Source organism: Periplaneta americana, chromosome 3 (assembly GCF_040183065.1).
Source record: "Periplaneta americana isolate PAMFEO1 chromosome 3, P.americana_PAMFEO1_priV1, whole genome shotgun sequence".
NCBI lineage: Eukaryota > Metazoa > Arthropoda > Insecta > Blattodea > Blattidae > Periplaneta > Periplaneta americana.
The window spans coordinates 196,335,282-196,360,285 of record NC_091119.1 but is presented as its reverse complement, the minus strand read 5'-3'; the positions used below and the strand labels follow the sequence as shown (position 1 = coordinate 196,360,285).

At 32.8% G+C, this 25,004-nt stretch overlaps 1 protein-coding gene across 1 annotated transcript in view; it reads right to left on the bottom strand.

Moving 5' to 3' along the window:
• Oatp30B (Organic anion transporting polypeptide 30B) overlaps positions 1–2,898 on the bottom strand; it is a 492,924-nt gene extending 490,026 nt beyond the window's left edge. Inside the window, exon 1 of the mRNA XM_069822443.1 lies at positions 2,590–2,898. The gene's annotated coding sequence lies outside the window, so the exon portion shown is untranslated. The remainder of the gene's footprint in view (positions 1–2,589) is intronic.
• Between the last annotated feature and the right edge of the window lie 22,106 nt (positions 2,899–25,004).

Sequence of the window (25,004 nt, the reverse complement as noted above, 5' to 3'; positions counted from 1 at the left end):
GCATGGAAGGTAAACATGTGATGGTTTGTAAGGAATAAAGTATTAAATATTCTGAAGTCCTTTATTCTGTGTGTGCCCGATTCAAAACGTACTTAGGACTTTGGTAACGCTCTATAAATCCAGTCAGGAGTCTTATTTGACTTAGCCATTTTACCAGATTGTAGAGAATTGCTTCCGCTTTCAGAATATATAAAAATCTCATTTTCACAAAAAATTGACTAAGACCTTTTTCTTCCCGGCCACAGATTTAATCCTTTTGTCTTTCTAAATTATTATTTAGTGCTTTTATTCTGGATCTTTATGGTCACCCTCATTGAGGGCAGATTATTTAAAAAAAATTTTACCCAATATTTTTATCATAAATGGGAGTCAAACTTCAGACAATTTTTTTTCGGCTAAGCCGTTATTCAAATATAAAAATGACATTTGACTTTTTGGTTAAACCTAAAGATTCTGTTCTTAAAATTAATCATCCTGTATATCTATTCTCTAATTGAATGTTAAATACTCTATTCCTCTTCGAAACTGGGCTGTCATTGTGCAAGAAGATCTCTGCCAGAATTCACATATAAATCCTTGAAAACCTTTGGTTTAAATTTTGCAACAATCAATAAAATTAGTCCACACCTGTGGAGTAACGGTTAGCGCGTCTAGCCGCGAAACCAGGTGGCCCGTGTTCGATTCCCGGTTGGGACAAGTTACCTTGTTGAGGTTTTTTCGGGGTTTTCCCTCAACCTAATATGAGCAAATGCTGGGTAACTTTCGGTGTTAGACCCCGGACTCATTTCACCGACATTCATCTCATTCAGATGCTAAATAACTTAAGATGTTGATAAAGCGTCGTAAAATAACTTACTAAAATAAAATAAATCAATAAAATTGTCATTCAAATATTAAAGGATTCAGTTCAAATCCTCAATCACCATTTATATTTTAAATATAATTAAAACTGTTAACAATTCAATTATTATTGACTATGAATATATATTGTTGGCTTTCTGGATATTTTGGTCACTCGTAATATATGGGGAAATCATTTCTTTTTAATAAATCTTAATACTACACAAGTAGTACATCGCGTAATTCTTTCGCATTGTTATAAGCACGAGTAAGCGGCTGGAAAAAAATATGCTCAGGTAAAACTACGATTACCTTCCGGCGTACCTCAGTCGGCAGAGGCGCTTGCCTTCTGATCCGGAGCTGCGATTGGGCGTGGGTTCGATTCCCACTTGGATTTATTATCTAGTTTGGGTTCTTCCCAACCGTAAGACGAATGTCAGGTAATCTATGACGAATCCTCTGCCTCATCTCGTCAAATATCATTTCGCTATCATGAATTCAATCAAGGCTAAATAACCCAATACTTGATACAACGTCGTTAAATAACTAAAGAAAAAAAAAAAGATTACCATTATCTCAGTGTGCAGTTAAAACGTAAAATCCGAAGAGATTCTTAGTCTTTTTTTTTACGTTAAACAGGAGTATTTTCCCTGGACCAAAAATGGTACCATAAATCTAAAAATAAAAGAAGAGTTGAGTATCTCCCCTTAACCAAAAATACAATAAGAATAAAGTAAAATTAGTATTTTACCGTGGATCAATATAACAAAATTTAGATTTTCTCTATAAAATTAGAGGCATGTACACTCGGAAGGCTATGGTCTGTGATGCTGCTCACTTTAGAGCAAAAATGATATCAGTTAATTCGCTTCCTTAGTATTTAGACAATGAAGATCACTTAACTAACCCATTTTCATCACGGAAGCGAAAGAACTTCACCTAATTTTTATTCACTGAATATTTATTTCAGGGACATACTCTTCACCACACCAAATCCAAGTCCACGTTATATGAGGCTTTTTCTGATAAATACCCACGTACACAATACACAAGATTTATAAACTGAAATCTAATATTACCAGCACCTTTTTATTTGTTATTCTATCCCATCTCCGCATTTGACCTGACAACAACACATCTCTCAATTGAAACGATAGAAGTAAACAAAGATAACCCAGATGGGAGCAAAACGCAGCAGGTTCTGTGATAAAACCCCCGCAACATTCACACGCAATACGCCGACTCAGAAATCGTGTTCATTCATATCTTTAAACGCATTCAATAACAAAAGCTTCACCCCTGACGATGATTAATTTGTATTTGATTTAATATCAAACCGCAATATTTCTTTAAAAAATTAACGTAAACAAAGATATAACAAGCATGGTGAACAGACTGTAAAAATCCGCGTTATATCCTACGGATCAAGAATAACATTACATTAACGAATATAATATTATTCAATCTCAATATGTTCTACTTAAAAATAACGTTCCTGTGGGTCGATAACTTTGTATATCTTGTGGCATATCGTGTTTTTACAGTCTAATCCCTCTTTAGCACATTATTTTTAGCCGTTTCAGATACACAGAAATGTTGCAACAATATGCACGTAATAGTACACGCATAAACAATCGCTGACGATGGCATTTGACAACCATTAAACGCTAGTCATTCAATAATTTTCGTATTATAAAATATATGACACAATATTAAAACAATACTGCAATTTGCAATACAATTACTTACACAATCTTCTATTATGAGGTCAATGCCTTGGCGTATTCTTCGCTGGCCAGCTGTAGAAGTATCAGTAATGTAGGAATCCACAACACTAGAAAACCTCTTCTATTTTATACAACCTTCAAACACTCACAAATATCACAATAATCACCACACACAAAGCACAAGCAATATAAAACACATTTGTCTACACCTTAAAAACACAACATACTCTACATAATACAATTAAAATTAGCTAAAAACAAAACAGAGTAAAAAATCGTTTTGACAAGAGACTGTCTTTGTCGTGTGCAGGATTTAGTACTATATAATGCCACTAGGCTTCCAGCAGCCGACCCGAGCCAGCTGTTTCTGCTGTCTGCGTCCGCGCAAGCGTGGCATGCCGACACGAGCGCTGTGGTGGAGATTGCCATTAAGAGCAGCATGGCATCCTCGCTGCGTCAATGTACTGAAAGGAGTGTAGTGATTGGCTGAAAATTCGAACAGCTGTTCTACGCGGGAGATGTAACTGATGCTTAATCAGACAACATTAATGAATTTGTGAGTAATAACTTAAACGTTTTTCAACTAATTGGTACACTTGATATCTTAAAAAGGTATTTACAGTTTCTAAATATATAGTTATAGACTTCGTGAGGCTAGTATTACACTATCGAAGTTCTTTGACAAGGATATTTTATAAAATAATTATATAGGCCCTATTATAAAATATATGGGAGTGTAATGGCCTTTCTTTTATACAAGTTTATTTGATAAAACATATTTTAAAAAATGTAAGTGCATCTTGTTATCTTTTATAAAAGTTCTGCCTAGCTTGAAACAAATATGGCGGAACGTAAATATTGTTTGACTGTTACTACAACCAAAATGCTGATATTGAGAATACGAAACAAATGAAATGTGATATAACACAAAACCGGACGGTTAAACGAGCGTTGAGGGACTTCCGCCGATTTTGGAATAGACACCGACCCACTTAGGTTAATTTCAATTAAGAAACACGCCAAACGAATTATCTTTGAACCAAAAACGGATGCTCCCTGGACCAAATTATCGTATTTTATAATTATTTGAATGCAACAGAAGTCAGAAGTCTTGCTAAAATCGGCGGAAGTCCCTCAACGCTCAAAAATTCCAAAAACAGAAATAAAAGACTGTAAGTGTATATAAAAAAAGTATAACTGCTGTACAAGGGTGAGGCACAAGTCTGGACAAACTGAAATAAAATAATTTAGCCTATATTACATTTTTAAGTCCTCGCATTGTACCTCATTTTTAGTGAGTTTTGATGGATACTTTTCTTATCACGTCTTGCAATCCAGGGGTTACCCTACAGACGTTTTCTTTTCTGTTTCTTTTTCAACAATTTGCATATTGTAATATTCTGAACTAATTGTAGAAAAATATACATAGTACTGTTAATCATTTTTGCATATCTGTGATTAAAAAGGATTTTATTTTATTTAACTATTAATGGAGGCTGATGATTCTTATTTCTTAATTTTAGGTTATCTTTGATAAAATGTTTTATGTAGTGTAACTGTAATGTACTCCAAATCCTACTTTTTATCACAGATTGTTGATGAAATATTTTATCATATTCTTTGTCAAAGAAGTTTGATTAGTGTAATACCAGCCTAAGCATTATATGTGATGTAAAATTTCTCAAATCTCACGCACTAACTACACGAAACTTTAAATTAAATAATGCTTACGTAATCATCTTACCCCATTGTTTTGCAACTTTTTTGATGATGAGGTCCTCTTTTCTTCAGTGCAGAGTAAAACTAGAATGTAGAACATAATTATGTGAAATTTGGTATTAATTTAAAAGCAAAAGAATTAATAACTATATTTTTATGTAACGCAAGGTAATCTCATAATAATATTTTCATATAACAACGTTTAAAAATTATTATAATAATTATCACAGACACATTTGAAAAATTGAATGCGTTTAATTATTTAGGAACATTAATTACTTATGACAATAATGTGAAACAAGAAAGAAATCAATGTCCATATTACAAAAAGCAAACAAATGTTATATAGTGTTATCCGATATATTAGAGTATATTAATTACAACAAAATTACTTTATAAACAAAATTTCAATTATGACCGTTCTAGTCTATGTTTGTGAGACATGAACACTCATAAAAATCAGATGAGAATAAATTGAGAAAAATATTGAGAGCAGTTCGAGATGCAAATACTTGGGAATGGAGGAAAACACATAATAAAGAAATTTATTATTTTTACAATGAACCTCATATTGTAAGAAGAATAAAACGATGTTTACAGAAACTCCTATAGCTTCCTGAATCCTGAGAGTATAGTATACTGTACCATATTTCATACATGATTATGAAGTATAATATACCTGCATTTGTGCCTTAACTGTAACCTGCAGAATTTTTTCAGCATTTTTCCTCATGTCAGTGACTTTTTTTTTGAAGTGTTGAATTACATTTTTTTTTCATAACATCTATACTAATAATAAATCTGTAGCCGAAATTTTTCTGGTAATTTTCGATTTTCCAAAAATAATTGGTCATAACATATATAATTAGCCACCCTGAAACCGAAAATTGCTTTTTTGAAATTTTTGTTTGTATGTATGTCTGTATGTTTGTTACCTTTTCACGCGATAATGGCTGAACCGATTTCAATGAAAATTGGAATATAAATAAAGTTCGTTGTAACTTAGATTTTAGGCTATATGGCATTCAAAATACATTATTTAAAAGGGGGGTTACAAGGGGGCCTGAATGAAATAAATCGAAATATCTCGCTTATTATTGATTTTTGTGAAAAATGTTACATAACACACGTTTCTTTAAAAATGATTTCTGATAAGTTTTATTCTTTGAAAAAGTTTGATAGGACTGATATTTAATGAGATAAATGAGTTTTAAAATTAAAATAACTGCCATCTAAGGCGGTGTATTGAAATAAAAAACAAATGACTTCGTCTATAAGGGGCCTTGGACACAACAATCGAAAGCTATGAAACATAGCCTAAAGACAATGTTTCTGTGTTTGTATGAAGTAATATCGGAAGATAAATTAACCGATTTGTGTAATTAATTATTATTTCATCATTGGAAAGTGTAGTTTCTCTAGATGGACATAATGCTATAATGTTATTACAGTAACTTGTGAGTGAATTGAGGACAGGTAAGATTAAAATAGCTTCTTATGCACAGAAAAATTGATAGGTTATTCTGTATATTCATTTCCTACATTTCTTAAAATAATGTTTATGAATATATTCATTTTTATCTCAGAGAATTAACGAACAAGGAGAGTGTATTGATTTCGTATGCAGTAATAGTACGTTAGCTTAGTAATCCATTATTGTATAATTCAGATTTTAACTATGCACAATTGAATCGTGTTAAAATACATAAAATATATATGCAATAAATGCAATGCAAAAAAATTGGGTAATGAGCCAAGCAGATTATGTTGTGATGTTGTAAAAACTATTCCTCCTGAGATTCAAGAGCTCCCACAACAAATTAAAAACTTTCTAATTCGAGTACATCCGTTATCAACACACTTTTTACATAATATAATATAATATAATATAATATAATATAATATAATATAATATAATATAATATAATATGATATAATATAATATAATATAAACATAATAATAAATCTGTAGCCAAATTTTTTTTGTTAATTTTCGCTTTTCCAAAAATAATTGGTAATAACAATTAAGAAACATGTTAAAGGAATTGTCATTGCACCAAATGAGTGTCTCTGGATCAAAATGATCGCATTTTAATATTTTAAATACAATTTGAATTAAGTAACATATTAAACGATTTATCCTTCTATCAAACACGAATGTTCCCTGGATCAAATGTCCTATTTTAATTATGTAATTACTTTATATTTATTTCTAACGGGTGCAGCGGAGCGCACGGGTACGGCTAGTGAATTAATAAGTTACGATTCCAATGGGATTAAATTAATATTCAACCAAGCAAATGTTTTTAACAAACAAACTCGTCTCTATGACAACTGAATGCTTACAATAAACATATGCCATTTGTTTCTTATAGAAAATATTATACAGATTTTTAAAGACTGCGTAAAATTTAACAAAAATATTATAATCTATACTAATAATAAATCTGTAGCCGAAATTTTTCTGGTAATTTTCGATTTTCCAAAAATAATTGGTCCTAACATATATAATTAACCACCCTGAAATCTAAAATCGCTTTTTTGAAATTTTTGTTTGTATGTCTGTCTGTCTGTCTGAATGTTTGTTACTTTTCACGCGATAATGACTGAACGGATTTCGATGAAAATTGGAATATAAATTAAGTTCGTTGTAACTTAGATTATAGGCTATATGGCATTCAAAATACATTATTTAAAAGGGGGTTATAAGGGGGCCTGAATTAAATAAATCGGAATATCTCGCTTATTATTGATTTTTATGAAAAATGTTACATAACAAACATTGCTTTAAAAATAATTTCCGATAAGTTTTATTCTTTGAAAAATTTTGATAGGACTGATATTTAATGAGATAAATGAGTTTTAAAATTAAAATAACTGCCATGTAAGGCCGTGTAATGAAATAAACAAATGACTTCGTCTATAAGTGGCCTTGGTCAACAACAATCGAAAGCTATGAATCATAGCCTACAGAAAATGTTTCTGTGTTCGTATGAAGCAATATCGGAAGCTAAATTAACCGATTTGTATAATTAATTATTATTTCACCATTGGAAAGTGTAGTTTCTCTGTATGGACATAATGCTATAATGTTATTACAGTAACTTGTGAGTGAATTGAGGACAGGTAAGATTAAAATAACTTCTTATGCACAGAAAACTTGATAGGCTATTCTGTGTATTTGTTTCCTGTATTTCTTAAAATAATGTTTATCTCAGAGAATTAACGAATAACGAGAGTGTATTGATTTAGTATGCAGTAATAATATGTTAGCTTAGCATTTCATTATTTTATAATCCAAATTTTAACTATGCTCAATTGAATCGAGTTAAAATACATAAAATACATATGCATTAAATGCAATGCAAAAAATTGGGTAATGAGCCAAGCAGATTATGTTGCCCTATTGTAAAATAAAATTTGTTCCTCCTGAGATTCAAGAGCCCCCATAACAAATTAAAAACTTGCTTATCGGTGTACATCCGTTATTAACACATTTTTTATATAATGTAATATAATATAATATAATATAATATAATATAATATAATATAATATAATATAATATAATATAATATAATATAATATAATATAATATAATATAATTTAAGTTATTTGAAGGGTTCAGAACCATAGTGGGCCAAGCGCCATTTACTGAATACGTAGAAAACAAGAGTTAAAATTAAGTTATTACCATAATTCAATGGAAACATATTATAACAAGTAAAATAAAGTATATACATTAAATCTAAATGATGTCAATCTTTATTGAACTATGGATGCATGTAATAAAAATTAAGAAACATGTTAAAGGAATTGTCATTGCACCAAATGAGTGTCTCTGGACCAAAATGATCCCATTTTAATTATTTAAATATAATTTAAATGAAGTAACTTATTAAACGATTTATCCTTCTATCAAACACGAATGTTCCCTGGATCAAACGTCCTATTTTAATTATGTAATTACTTCATATTTATTTCTAACGGGTGCAGGGGAGCGCACGGGTACGTCTAGTAGATAATATTACCAGAGTTATTATTTTATGTTATCCAAGAGATGTGAAGTCGCGAGTTGTTTGAATAAGATTATTTCGCGAATAATCATAATCATAAATAAATAATTAACAAACGATGATAACATAACATAAATAAATTTAACTTGGGTAATATTTTTCATTGACCGGCATGGCAATTTGAAATTCATGGGTAAACATTATTACTTACTTACAAATGGCTTTTAAGGAACCCGCAGGTTCGTTGCGTCCTCACATAAGCCCACCATCGGTCCATATTCTGTGCAAGATTAATCCAGTCTCTATCATCATATCCCACCTCCCTCAAATCCATTTAATATTACCCTCCCATCTACGTCTCGGCCTCACCAAAGGTCTTTTTCCTCCGGTCTCCCAACTAACACTCTATATGCATTTCTGGATTCGCCCATGCGTGCTACATGCTCTGCCCATCTCAAACGTCTGGATTTAATGTTCCTAATTATGTCAGGTAAAGAATACAATGCGTGCAGTTCTGCGTTGTGTAACTTTCTCCATTCTCCTGTAACTTCATCCCTCTTAGCCCTAAATATTTTTCTAAGTACCTTATTCTGAAACACCCTTAATCGCTATTCCTCTCTGAAAGTGAAACATTTGACAATAGTTGTAGAAATAATGATTAGTGAAACAAAAATTAAACAAATATTTGAGGTTATAACAATTTCATTTCGAACTATGTACTTTTATTTAGTGAATTATCGACAAGGTAATAACTCTTGTCATATATGAATCAAAGTATTTCGTGAATATATTAATAAATAATTTTTAAAATACAAAACAGATTATATTATAAATTGAGATTATTTAATACTTACATTCGCTAGCACGGCCATCACGCAATATCACGGCCCACTGTATTGTTACAGGAAACAATTAAAATATTTAACATCTGAACATCAGGTGCGACAAGATATTAAACAAATGCGCATCAAGTGTGACAAGATTGCAGTTGATAGTTGACTTTGATTTGTTAAAATTCAATAGGTTCTTACACTACATTGGTGCATGAGATAAATAGTCAATTTAAGTTAACTATTACTTTCGATAAACTCTGCATAAAGAGACTACGAGAGTAAGGCCTACATTCATTGTACTGTATTCGTGAATAAAAGGGAAAGATAATACCACAGTCTACTATATACAGTCACGAAGCTTGAGTTTTTAGGGTGCTAGAAACAATAGACTGTGCCGGTACTATTTTGCATTGCCTGTAATGAGGCGATATTAGCGATCCTAGTGGTGAGCAACTATCTAATGTTTGCATATTTACTACGTATTGAGCTTCGTGACTGTATATACTAGACTGTGCTAATAGATTCATTCCTATTTTGTCTCTGAAATGTTTCCTCTTTGGAATATTGATGTCATTAGTACTGCATGTAGCTGGGTATGAATCATGGAATAAACCCTGCTTCCATGTCAATTCCTAGTATGAAGGCCAGGCGCCAGAAACGCAAGTCTTCGATTGGGGAAGAATTTCAACGTAAAATAATTATTCTGCGTTATGATAGAGCGTTTGTTTCGCTTTTGGCTAGTAGTATATGCTTAAGAGACCGGGCTGTTAAGCAGTTGTTTGCAAGATTTTTAATCTGATATTTAATAACGCTATATCAACTACAATATTATGTGGCGTGGATAGAATTGGTGATAGTAAGATAATATAGTACTATAGTAAACTCACTAATTCAGAATATTTGGGAGAAAATCCAGTCTCAATTAGTGAAAGTCTGAATTATATTAAATTTATTCGAATGGATTATACTGTATACTCGTAATTTCAAAATAATATTATATTTGTTTAATTACTAGCTCATTGGTAAATAATTCTACTTTGCAAATATGCTTTCATAGTGTTTTGCCGAGAAAAATTCAGTTAAACATCAGAGACTGGAAGAGATTTAAATCTCACACACCTTTAAAAATGACTGCCAAAACAAGTGACTCAAAGGGCGCAAGTCTACGATATTTTGCGAGGAGTAATTTGTGAGGAGATATTTTTTAAAAGTAAAAACAAAAATTGATATTTTTTGTGAAAAATGTCATTATTTCACTTCAGTGTACCTTATGGTAAGATAAAATCTATGATAGTTCGGATTAAAGTCCAGAAATTCAATTAATATATCTAGATTAATATTACCTTTGGAATTTATAAAACAGTTATATTACCAGTTGTTCTTTATGGTTGTGAAATTTGGACTCTTACTTTGAGAGAGGAACATAGGTTAAGGGTGTTTGAGAATAAGGTGCTTAGGAAAATATTTGGGGCTAAGAGGGATGAAGTTACAGGAGAATGGAGGAAGTTACACAACACAGAACTGCATGCATTGTATTCTTCACCTGACATAATTAGGAATATTAAATCCAGACGTTTGAGATGGGCAGGGCATGTAGCACGTATGGGCGAATCCAGAAATGCATATAAGGTGTTACTTGGGAGGCCGGAGGGAAAAATACCTTTAGGGAGGCAGAGACGTAGATGGGAAGATATTAAAATGAATTTGAGGGAGGTGAGATATAATGATAGAGAATGGATTAATCTTGCTCAAGATAGGGACCAATGGAGGATTTATGTGAGGGCGGCAATGAACCTCCGGGTTCCTTAAAAGCAAGTAAGTAAGTAAGTAAGTAAGTAAGTAAGTAAGTAAGTAAGTAAGTAAGTAAGTAAGTAAGTAAGTAAGTAAGTAAGTAAGTAAGTACGTACGTAAGTAAGTAAGTAAAGATAATGTTTACTCAACATTTATTTTCACAAAATTATTCAAATTGGCGACCAGCACATTCAATACAGGCATAACATCGTTGTAGGGAATTCTGGCTCTCTCTACCAAGTAGGCCTACAGCACGCATCTCACGAACCTCATCAAATGCTGCAAGTATCCTGGCGAGAAGCGTTTCTTGGTCGGGAGCTGGTGTCTCGTACACGAAGCCTTTGATATTACTCCATGGGAAGAACTCATGAAGCGTCAGATCAGGGGAGTGGGGTGACTAATTTATTGGACCTTCCCTTCCGATCCAACGCCCGGGATATGTGTAATTTAGGATGTCACGTACTTGAGAAAAGTGTGCAGGTGCTCCGTCTAATTGCATCCACATCTGATGACGCACGATAAGAACGTCTCGTATGACTTGTACCTCACTCCATTCAAACGTGGTGGAAAAGGCATAGTGTATCGAACCCAGTGCCTCATTGCAAAGTAAGCTTACATCTGCAATGTAGTTCCTGAATTAGGATTACTTCCTAGACTATAAGCTCCTGTATTTAGACCCCTGTATAAGCTTAAGTTTGTGCGCAATCTTTGGAATCACCCTGTAATTGCGTAACAATCTTTTTTTTTTTTCACGTGCTGGTTCCTTTTAAATTAAATTGACTTCCACTGTTGATTTATTCAGACGCTGGCAGGATACAAAGAATGTATACGAACAAGAACACAGACTTTCCGAACGACCTGCAGTTTTTTGTTCTAGTGAAGGAACTGTTTATTACATTCCGGAACTGCGCTTCGTTTCATTGACCTGGGAAAGTGGTCATAGAACTCTATAAAGAGCTTAATGAATGCCCACGGAGCGGAATATGCGTGGGATCACGCAGATTGCAATGATTTACCTACCGGACAAAATACAGCAGTCTCGTTGTCCGAACCGAACGGGACTGAAGGTGAACTAGATAACGGAAATTTCCGGCAAACAGGATTCTCAACCTATGGCACGCGTAGCAGTACTGGCACACACGTATGGCTGCTATTACAGTATCTCGAAGATATACTACCCCGTCACACGTTTTGTGGCGATTCAGTTCAGTTCCGAGTGATATTTTCGTTTATGATTAAAAAAATAAATTTCTAAATTATAGACATCAGCTCAAAGAATTTGAGTGACCACAAGGGTCCTGAATACAATAAACATGTACAATATAATGTGATGTGATACATTAAAGAAAAAAGAAAGTTAATTGTTGAAGGCAAATATAAGTTGATTAATTGAAATAGAGATGGTGATGTAATATTTGAAGAGAATCCTTGATAATATTTATAAGAATAGACATTACATAATCAAAAGGAATGTGAAGTTCCTTAAGATAATTCCACGTGAATTTTGTGATTGAACCTCTACTGCCAAACAGCAAACCAATGACAGACCATTGTTTAAGAGGGACGTTGTACTTTTGAGAAAGATACGGCAGACAAGGTTCATATATGGACTTCTTCTCAATATCAACTTCGGTGGCCTGATTTAGGTTTCTTTCGAAACGGATAGAAGGGTCAAGAACAAGAGCCCGTTTTAAGCGTCTGTTAATAGCAATAATGTCTGCCCGCCTAAAAGAACCATCTGATGATACACTTCCTCATGAATCTCCCAATTTAAAGTTTTTAACGATGTCGCCAAAGCATGTCGTAAACGATGATGTCTAGCACTGATCAGCAGCTCGCCTTTGGGGCATTGTCCAAGCACATGTCCAAGTGTTTCAAGCTCGCTACAGTCTGGATGACGGCAGCGGGTTGTGCTTAGAGTTCTGCCCGGTATTGCGCGAACCGCCGAAATATTGCTTGACATTTTTAAAGCATTGGTCCATTCTGAGGAAGCTAGCCGGTGGGACACATTTTCTCATGTTGCATTAAGGCAGCAGAGATTACGTCATATAAACTGCAGCCCGCAATACACAGCAAATGGAAAGGTAGGAGGGGAGGGTACTCAAGATGCTTAACGTGAAATGAACAAGTGATGGCTAAGGGGTGGGAGATCATGCCTTATCCCTCCGCCCTGCTTGTGTTTTAAGGGATTGTCTCGCAAGTGACGAAATCCCGATCACTGCATTAAGGCATGGGTTCGAACTCTACTTGGACTGAAATTCACTTATCCATTTATTTTATTTTTTTACTTATTTATTTATTTATTTATTTATTTACTAGGTTATTTAACGACGCTGTGTTAACTACTAGGTTATTTAGCATCGATGGGATTGGTGATAGCGAGATGAGGCCGAGGATTCGTAATAGATTACCTGACAATCTCCTTACGGCTGTGGGAAAGCTCGGAAAAACCCAACCAGGTAATCAACCCAAGCGGGGTTCGAACCCGCGACCGAGCGTAACTCTGGATCGGCAGGCAAGCTCCTTTACCGACCGAGCTACGCCTATGGCTATGGCTACTTATATATATTTATTTATATACCTATTTAGTTATTTATTTATATACTTATTTATTTACTTACTTTTTTATGCATTTACTAACCTCCTGTTTCTTTATTAACTTTTTAAATTGTTCATTTATTTATATTTATCTGCTTAGTTTTTCATTTATTTACTTACTTTTTCATTTAATTAATCGTATTTTCATTTACTTACTTACGTCTTTTACTTATGCACTTTTTATTTAGTTACTTTCATTTTTATTTATTTATTTTTAATTTACCTAGTTGCTTTTTCCTTTATTTAATTACTTTTTCATTTATCTACTTATTTTTCCATCTACTTCTTACTTCTTCATTTATGTACTTACTTTTTATTTGCTTACTTACTTTTTCATTTATTTAATTACTTTTCCATCCATTTACTTACTTCTTTTATATATTTACTTATATTTTTATTTATTTACTTTTTCATACTTTTTCATTTATGTACTTACTTTTATGTACTTACTGACTTTTTTATTTATATAATTACTTTTTCACTTATCTACTTACTTTTCCAGCTATTTACTTACTGCTTTTATTTATTTACTTACATTTTTATTTATTTACTTTTTATTTACTTAGTTACTTTTTCATTTATTTAATTACTTCCCATCTATTTACTTACTTCTTTTATTTATTTACTTACATTTCTGTTTATTTAATTTTTCATTCATGTTTCTTTAGTTGGTTATTTAACGACGCTGTATCAACTACTAGGTTATTTAGCGTCGATGAGATTGGTGATAGCGAGGTGATATTTGGCGAGATGGGGCCGAGGATTCGCCATAGTTACCTTGCATTCACATTACGGTTGGGGAAAACTCGGAAAAAACCCAACCAGGTAATTAGCCCAAGCGGGGATCGAACCCGCGCCCGAACGCAGCTTCAGACCGTCAGGCAAGCGTCTTAACCGATTGAGCCACGCCGGTGGCTTTCATTCATGTACTTACTTTTTATTTATTTACTTAGTTACTTTTTATTTATTTAAGTACTTTATCATTTATTTACTCACATTGTTGGTGTTGTGCAACAAAATATTTTACTTCAAGTATACTATGCACAGTTACACAGTTTAATTTGTTATGGTATCCCATTATGGGGCAATAGTTCATTTTGTGAAGAAATATTTAAATTTAAAAAAGCTCTTGGAATAATCTGTCAGGAATCTTATTTAGCTCACTGTAAGTCATATTTTTCGAAATTAGGAGTAATGACTATGCCAAGTCTTTAACTATTTTATTTACTTTTAATTGTAAGGAAAGGTAAAGATGAATTTTTAATAAATAATGCCCATCATAATTATAACGGGAAAATGAATATATAAGAAATTCATTTTGTCATTTTTATATATCTCAAAAGAATTCGTATTTTATGTCAGTTAAATTTTATAATATGAGATGTTTGCCTGATAATGTGTTTAAAAGTAAAATTAAGTATATTTTAACAAAGGAATGTTTGCATAATGTTAATGAGTTTTTAAATATAAATTTTAATATGTATGTTTGACTATGCCTGACTCAAATCTTCATTTTTCACTTAGTAAAGTGTCTGGCACACTTAAAATACAGAGAACATATTCCGCAAGTATTGGGAAAAGGAACATGTGTTGTTTGAAGTTAGAAATAGCTAGAATAATAACTAACATGACAATTATATAATACAGCTGACTTTCCAGGAACCTGCAAACCGCTTACTTTAGCCTACTAAATAAATTGAAGTTAAAATAGCCAGACTTAACTTTAAAACGGCTCACTTGGCAACATTGCAAATACTACACGCATTATTGCACACGAAAAAATTACTAGAAAGACATATGACAACCGATGTGTTTCTTTATGCTTAAACAATTGCAGAGAATTGAATTCATTTGGAAATTAATATCAACTTTAAGTGCAATAGAAATGAACAAATTAAGTTCAATATTTCGTTAAGCTTTTAACATTAAAAAGTTATAGGGGATTCATTGAATACATACTGTATATCTAATTGCCAGAAACGTTTATGCTGTTCGTGATTTTTATTGTGAGCATAATAGGGATTGTAAAGATGTTTGGGATTGAAACACAATTTGATATTTATTTTAACTCTTTCCGCTCGAATGAGTTCATTTGGAATCAGTAAATACCCTTTCTAGCAACATAATATATAGTACAATGCTTCGTCCATACCCTTATCGACATCCCAATGATGCTAATTGTGTTCGTTTCAGAAAACCTAATTATTTTTTTTTTTTTTTTAGAAAATATCCAATATTCCTCTTTTCTTAGGTCAAAATATAAGATAGATGGAAAGAAAAATTTTTGATCCACAAAAACAAATTCAGGTCAGAAAGGGTTAATTTCTGTCTTCATACTCCCGCATTTAAGGGGAGAGGATGGTATTTTTTTTAACTTTTTTTCCATTTGGTGTAAAATATTAATTTGTTTGTATGTAGAGAACTCATAGCTAAGGCAACTCAACCAAATAAAAATATTTTGAAAAAAAAAAAATTATTTGGTTGCCAAAATTTGAAAAAAAAATATATACCCAATACAGGATGATACTAAAACCGATATATTTAAACCGTTTTTAAAGGTAGAAGATTCAAACAGTTTTTTGCAATGTATTTGCAAAAGCATGTTCTACAAACTGTCTGTAACAGGATTTTGATATTAGTCCCTACGTTTGTCAAATAAACAATTAAAAATTAATAACAATTTTCTGATTTCCTTTCTTGCAAACAAACGGACGTATTTCTAAAATGAAATCTATTAACAAAATTCTGTTACAGAGAAAAGTTTCCTAATAGTCTAAAGAATGTATGTTCTAAATTTCATGCATGTATCTTTAATAGTTCAGAAATTATATCCATTTTTGTCTGGCAATGTAGCAAAAAAAAATGAAGTTACTGGAAACCGATAAAAGCGGGCGTGTGATTTAAAAATCCATAGCGCAGGAAGTTTAAAAATGACGTCTCAACATTCGATAAGGGCATAAATACCCACAAAAGTTATGCAATGCATTCCACACATATCAAAGGCTATTTTAAAGACATTTTTTTTTGAAAATTTAATTTACCGGAAACAACAATAAAAGTGGGCGAGTGATTTAAAAATCCATAACGCAGGAAGTTTAAAAATGACGACTCAACATCCGATAAGGGTACGAATACCCACAATATATTATGCTATGCGATCCACATATATCGCAGAATATTTTAAAGATTTTTTTTTTGAACATTTACTCATTTTTTCACCAAAAAATATCATCGTTTCCCCTTAAATTCAACAAGGCATTGCCTTCTCGTTAACTACTTCATAATCGCTTCCTCATTCCATGAGGCCTAGTCTGCAGACAACAATGCAATTGATAGTCGAAACGATTCACACATCAATATGACGCCAATGAGTTGTTTCGAATATTGTGATGAATTGAAGATGTCATTACAGGGAATTGAATTCATTTGGATATTAATACCACAGTTTATAAGTACTTTACAATTAGACTACATTGAATTAACTATTTCTATCTTTATATTTATTATTAGTCTTATTTGTGTACTAATAATAATATTTGATTAAATTATAATTAAGTTTTATAGTTAAACTTTTGCATCTTAAATTAAAATTCAGTTTAATATAATGGTTAAGTTTTTACACGTTAAAAAACGTTTCACATTATTCTTTCCCAAGTCCAAATCCATCTGATACCGAAATTATACATCTATTGCTTTTAACACGGATAACTGTAATAAAGAAGCATCAAAATACTTTATTCATTCATGAATTTTATTAATACGTCACCACTATTGTTGAAATTACCTATATGAAGATATGACCACAGTCTAGTATATACAATCACGAAGCTTGAGTTGTTGAGGGTACTAGGAACAATAGACTGTGCCGATACTATTTCGCATTGTCTGTTATGAGGGCGATAGTAGCGATCCTAGTGGTTAGCAACTACCCATGTATGGATATTCCCTATGTATTTAGCTTCGAGACTATATACTGTAGTAGACTGTGATACGACATACCGGATGTCTGGGTGACAAATTTGAGGAAATACTGTTAACCTCTCAAAGTATAAAAACAAATGAGGGTAGATTCACCAACATAATAGTCATAAGTTGCGTATTCCATTTGATAAATGTTGCAATAGAAGCATAACCTGGGACATGAATGATCAAATGCCCGTAAGGGGCAACGCTGTAATTTTTGTTACAATTTTTACGAATGGTATATGCAGGAAAACATTTCACATTAAAACTTTTATTACATTTGTGTTGGATAAAATGTAATGAAGAGTAAAATAGCATTAAGAAATAAAGGAAGAAAGCAAAGACCTCTGACACAGAGCAACATTTGTATTGAGATTCTCAGTTTACAGCTGAGCAATCATTCGAAACTACAATACACATTCTTATCTGCTCTTTATTTCTTGTTTCTTTTGTCAAATTCAAGAGTCCTTTTACTTCCTGAATCTTGACATGTTGACGCAATATCGAACATCCTTCTGTTCTCTTCAATTTCTTTCTTCTCTTTGACGTCAAAGAATCATTGCGTTTCTCAAAATCGAAGCAGAAGTTTCAAATTGTATGACGTTCACAGAGAGACTATATGCAAACATTCCTTGTCGTGGAATTTCCTTTTCTTTGTGTTCAGCGTCAGTATTAACATGATTTCCGAGAAGTTCGGTATAAAAACTTCAAGTATTTCATGACAAGGAAAGACAAACGTAGGCCTTCAGAAGGACATTTTAACTGCTGAGTATGAAGAGTTAAGTAAATGATTTACACCAATCTAATTATTAACCCGGTCGCGATTCACGCAACAGCCAAGGGCGCGCACGCCGCTTCAACGTCGCGTAGAGGTCATGGTCGTGAGTTCAAATCCAACCAAGGACATGGATATTTGTTCTTTGTTAATGTCGTGTGCACGGTTCAGAATCGTTTCTGAAGTGCTCATGCGCAGGATCTCAATGTGTTCCAATAAGACTTGAACTGATTCCGAATAGATTCTGAACTCCCAGCGTGCTTTGAAACTCGTTCGGAACGAGTGAAATTGGTTCTCGATTAAGAGCAGGAACTGGGAATTTGGACTGCTGACGCATGCGCAGATGGCTTCAATTTCATTTCATTTATTTAATACTTTACACTTGAGCTACATTAGGCATCGCAGCCCGAAAGAGCAGAAGCTCGTGCTCGGGCGCAGTTCAGATCAGTTATACAAAATATATCACAAAATTAAGAGAGTTTTGAGCACAATAACATTAATAAGTGGTAAAATACATACAGCATGTAATAATAGGGTCTATATGCAAATAGAAAATACAATAGTAATATACGTTACAAGAGCGGTATGTTGACGTTTTCATGGTCGAGGAAAAGATTGAAAAAGCGAAACGTAGTTGAGCTTTTTTAATTTCCGAGAACATGAAAACAAACATACCGCTCGTGTATCGTACATTATTTTGTGCGAAGATCGTTTATTACATACCTGAAAGACGAATTTCTAATTAGTTGCAATGAAATCTCCATCTTGGTTTCTGTTTAATGACGGCAACTTCGGAAAACCAAAATATCTTGTTGCTATAAAATGTTTTCTGTGTTTACTATATTCCAGCAGGCCGTGATATACGTCCGTCTTTTTTTTCCCCCCAGTCTATAAATGCGAACTTAAAACAAACGGTAAGGTTATGTAATGATTTATTTTTAATTTCAATATTTTAACAATATTATTTATATAACATATTGCAGTAATAACATCGGCATCTGGAATCTTGTTGATTTTTTCACGGCTTCCTTAATGTTACTTGTATCAGGAATGCAATAAGTTTCGTGAAATTTAGGTGAAATTGCAGTGGTAAGTTTCCAATTTATAATTATTACTATGTTAAACGTCTCTAAAAATAATATGTTAAAAGCCCAAAGCAGTAAAATGAATGTCACGCTTAAGCGGTAAGAAGAGTGAAATTGTTATGTGTGTTACGTTGGGAATACTGAATGTGGTATTTCACACTTACCGCGTATTGGTTCTGTGCGGAAAACAAGCAAATACGCACGATCTCGCACAAAAGTACATGAATATTAGAGTATCAATTTTTAACTCAATTAGCTTAAAAAATTAAATAATTAATCTGATTTGTTTCTTAAATGTATGTGTGTTAAGAGTACTTAGCTCAGGGTAAGCTCTAATTAATGCATTTTGAGTCCAAAATTTCTGCTGTGTTTTAATCCAGCAGTTGTGTGGCATTTGGGAGTATTTAGAAAGAAACTATAGTTTTGTCTCCTATGGTATTCATGAGGATCAAATTTACATTTATTGTGGTTTTTATAGAAGTAAATCAGCAATATTTGTTTATAAATTTGTTCTAGATTTGATACACCGAATTCCTGAAAAATTAATTTTGTTGGGTAATCAAAAGGTTTATGTAGACAGATTTTGATAATTCTTTTTTGGAGCAAATTTAAAGGATGAAGAGTCGATTTTGCCATTCCTCCCCAACGTAAAATACCATACTGAATTATTGATTGAAACAGAGCTAAGTACACAGTACGCAGAACATAAACAGGTAAATAAGAGCTTAACCTGAGGTTGAGGTTAAAATGCTTCGAGACTGGGCAGGTTAAAATTAAAAAAATAGTCGATCATTTGAAAGGTGATAGTGATATTTATATGTTATGATGAATTAAGTTCGAAAGATGAATATAATATTAATGTGAGAAGAAATTCCGAAGGCCGTGAAAGAACAGTTGAAGAAACATTCCAACAATGTAAATCCCGAACTAGTTCTGAGAACGTACTCAACTAGCTCATGTGTAGAAAGAATTTCGGTATTAGTTCGTAACGCGTTCTCAATTGCTTGCTGAAACAAACCTATAGTTTCACTTGGAGATCAGAACTCACGACGAAAGAGTATGTAGCCTATGTATTTATTCACACTCCAAATGGGTAAACACCCGGAGGAAGTGGCAAGTAATTACAATTAATAATAGGCCTAATAATAATAGGCCTAATAATAATAATAATAATAATAATGATACTAATAATAATGTATTTATTCACACTCCAAATGGGTAAACACCCAAGGAAGTGATAAGTAATTACATTTAATAATTACAATTAATAATAGGCCTAATAATAATAATAATAATAATAATAATAATAATAATAATAATAATATTGCTGTAGCTGTACCCTTTGACCAAAATATAGCGTGATAATCGATCAGGCCCAGTTGTAATTATCGATACTAATCGCAGCACACTAGCGGGCACTATCGGATGCTAGAGAACCTCAATATTCTGTTACCTTTCGTAATGAAGTAATGAAACTATGACGTAGCTGTGTAACAGTTGTACTGTTATACAAGACGAATGTATTACTAAGGAATTTATGCACGACTTATAAACGAGTTATTCATTTTATAAGTATAAGACAGTTAAACGTCTGTATACGAGTTTTTATTAGTAAGACTGTATATACATAAGTTTATTGTTATACAAGTTAAAATAAAATGGAGTCTTCACCCTCTCATTAGAAAAGAAATATTGTAGCTATACAGTCATTCAACTGTTTATTGGCAACATTCGTTTATATAACAGCAAGAATAACTGTTGTGCTCATAATAATTTATTTGTATTAATTTAGTACAACGACATCTAATTTCATACAATATTAATAAAAAATGAAATAAAAATAATTAAGACTACCTCCGTGGTCCGTTGGTCAGCATGCTGGCTTCCAGATCGGGAGGTCCCGGGTCCGATTTCCGGGCTCAGCACTCGGTGAGATTTTCTTGAAGAATAAAAATTGCTGGGTGTCTATAGTCTGGAAATTTGTGAGTGTGCCGGGTTAATATTAATTAGCCAGTCTTCAAAAAGTAAATATATCATAGAATATAATGTACAATACAGGGTGATTCACAGGATTTACCGTCATTTACGGAACTTCTTTCCGAAGATATTCTAGGCAAAAAATTTCATATAAACATTTGTTCTAATCTCAATATTTTGAGAGTTACACTACATTTTTTCTTTAGTTTTAAAGGTAAAAAAATTACAAATGGAGAATGAACTGTTCAGAAGTATCATTTCTTTAATTGGCTAGAGTTTTGAAGCTAAAAATGTTGTTAATTGCTTTGTATAGATTTTGTTTTTCAATTTTTATCTAAAAATTACATTATTCTTACGCACTTACCACAAAAATTGTTACAAATAATACGACTTTAGGAACTTGATTCTTTACAATTTAATTATGCATCCTAATGTACAGTCTTAAAGAATTACAAGAGCGGCGTAATTTGTAAAAATTGTTGTGATAAATGCGTAAGAAAATGTAATTTTGTAGTTAAAAATAGGGGAAAAATTCTGTACGAAGCAACTATGGAATTCACTACACACTTTTAGCTTCAGAATACTAGCTAATGAAAGAAATGATACTCCTGAATAGTTCATTCTTTATCTGTAATATTATTTTACCCTTAAAACTAAAGAATAATGATATTTTACAAACAACTTCAAATTAGTGTAGCTCTGAAAATATTGAGATTAGGACAAATGTTTATATGACATTTTTTGCTCAGAATGTCTTCGGACGGTAAATCCTCGTGAATCACCCTGTATATCAGGACTGTCGCTGGGCACAAGTTTCAGCGTCATATTGTTGACAAGTAACTCCATCAGTTAGCAGAACCATAAAGCACTAATAAATGCTATACAGTTAACAACGAAAAAAAAAATTAAAACAATACTAAAGTCTTCAGAAATTAGATTTATCTTTTCCGAAATTGAATTTTCTTTTTCTGCAATTAACTTTAGATTTTCCGAACTTTGTATTACTATTTTCTAAACTGAAATTGATTTATCTGAAACTGTATATACACTTTTTCCGAATATAATTGGACATTTTCCGAAATTTAAATTGAAAACGTACAGACAATTGTGTAATATTATTTAACTCCTTAAGGGTATATGTATGTGAACAACCACATATATTATCAGAAAATTCAGGCTCTAAATTTCTAAAATTTTATAAGGAAATGAACTCACAATTGGACAAAAATTACAAGGTACCACAACAAGTCTTATTAGAACTTACGAGTAAATATCTGATAAAAGTATGAAAAAGGTTGCTAATAATATTTTTCAAATCAGTTTTATCAGAGTATGAAAAAAGAAAAAAACAGAAAACAAAAAATTCTGCAGTTACATAATTTGGCAACCATAACATTGTTATGGCGTCTCTGACATCTTTAATATTTTTCCTGCTTGTAATAAACAATTATTTCTGAAAAGTTGACTATTCTTAAACATATAGAGTTGTTTATTTTAATACAATTAACTCTTTATTTGTCCTATATAAAATATATTAAAATTTACATAATGTTTTGTGACCTCATTTTTCTATTTTCAAAGGAATGGGCATTATTGTAGTTTACCTTTTTCATAAATGCATGTCAAATCAGTGTACAAAATTTCAGAAAATTTAATTTAAAGTAAAAAGTGAATTCTAAAAAATATTATTAGTAATCTTTTTTATACTTTTATCAGACATTTAAGTTCTAATAAGTCTTGTTGTGGTACCTTGTAATTTTTGTCCAATTGTGAGTTCATTTCCTTATAAAATTTTAGAAATTAAAGCCTGTATTTTCTGATAATATTTTGTGGTCGCTCACGTACATATACCCTTAAAGGTCCACGTAACTTACCACAATGCTAATAGATGGCGGGCGTGGCACTATTATCTACTAAGTCATTGTAGCCGGACCGTAGTTCTGAGACTTGCTGTTAGAGGCGCTACAATGTCGCTACGTTTGTCGATTATCTCGAGGTCTCGCAATTTTCTATCAGTCAATCTATCTCATTAATTACACATTTCACACGTTTCTGCGGAAAACGTAGACAGACCCTTCGGTGTTCTGGAGTAGCTCTGGGCCTCTGACAGGTCTTCTTGAGGTTGGTCTGTCTCATGTAGCCTTCTCCTCATTGTATTCTCATTTATAGTTGCATCACAGTCTAGTATATACAGTCGCGAAGCTTGAGTTGTGAAGTTGCTAGAAACAATAGATAGTGCCGTACTATTTCGCATTGTCTGTAATGAGGCGATATTAGCGATCCTAGTGGTTAGCAACTATCTATGTATGCATATGTACTACGTATTGACCGTCGTGACTGTATATACTAGACTGTGGTTGCATTGTGGGCTTGTATCAGGCGATTTCGTTCCTCAATAGCAGTGAAATGTCGGTTTTGTAGGACTTGCAGCTTCAAGAAAAGGTCTTCTCTGGCCGACGGGTGACTTGGACGGCCTGATTCAGACCTCTTCTGAAAAGTATTGAGTTCCTGGAAAAGTTTTACAGTTCGAAGGGTACCACTGAGGGAAGTACCCACGATCTCACCAACGTAGCGAAAGCCGCAATTCAGGGATTAGAGACATCCTTCTCTCTCTTAAACCTTTTCAGAATCTCCACAGAAAATGTTCACATTAACGCTAAACATCGATAACGCAACAACAATGCTTACAACTTATAAGTCCTAGTACGCTAGGAATCGAAAACAATAAGTCTATAAATAACAGGATTATTGGTGGGTTGCCATTAGGAAAGTCCAGGGTAGCAGAGAGGGTTTGGAATTGAACGGGTTACATCAGCTGCTTGTCTATGTGGATGACATGAATGTGTTAGGAGAAAATCCACAAACTAATAGGAAAAAGACGGGAATTTTACTTGAACCAAATAAAGATATAGGTTTGGAAGTAAATCTCGAAAGGACAAAGTATATGATTATGTCTCGTGACCAGAACATTGTACGAAATGGACATATAAAAATTACAAATTTATCCTTTCAAGAGGTGAAAAAATTCAAATATCTTAGAGCAACACTAACAATAAATGACACTCGGAAGGAAATTAAACGCAGAATAAATATGGGAAATGCCTGTTATTATTCGGTTGAGAAGTTTTTGTCATCCAGTCTGCTCTCAAGAAAGCTGAAAGTTAGAATTTATAACACAGTTATATTACCGGTTGTTCTGTATGGTTGTAAAACTTGGATTCACTTTGAGAGAGGAACAGAGGTTAAGGGTGTTTGAGAATAAGTTGCTTAGGAAAATATTTAGTGCTAAGAGGGATGAAGTTACAGTAGAATGGAGAAAGTTACACAACGCAGAACTGCACGCATTGTATTCTTCACCTGACATAATTAGGAACATTAAATCCAGACGTTTGAGATGGGCAGGGCATGCAGCACGTATGGGCGAATCTAGAAATGCATAGAGAGTGTTAGTTGGGAGGCCGGAGGGAAAAAGAGCTTTGGGGAGGCAAAGACGTATTTGGGAGGATAATATTAAAATAGATTTGAGGGAGGTGAGACATGATGGTGGGGACTGGATTAATCTTTCTCAGGATAGAGACGGATGGCGGGCTTATGTGAGGGCGGCAATGAACACCTCTGGGTTCTTTAAAAGTCATAAGTAAGTTGATAATGTTACAATTTTTATAAGCACCGTTAAAGCTCA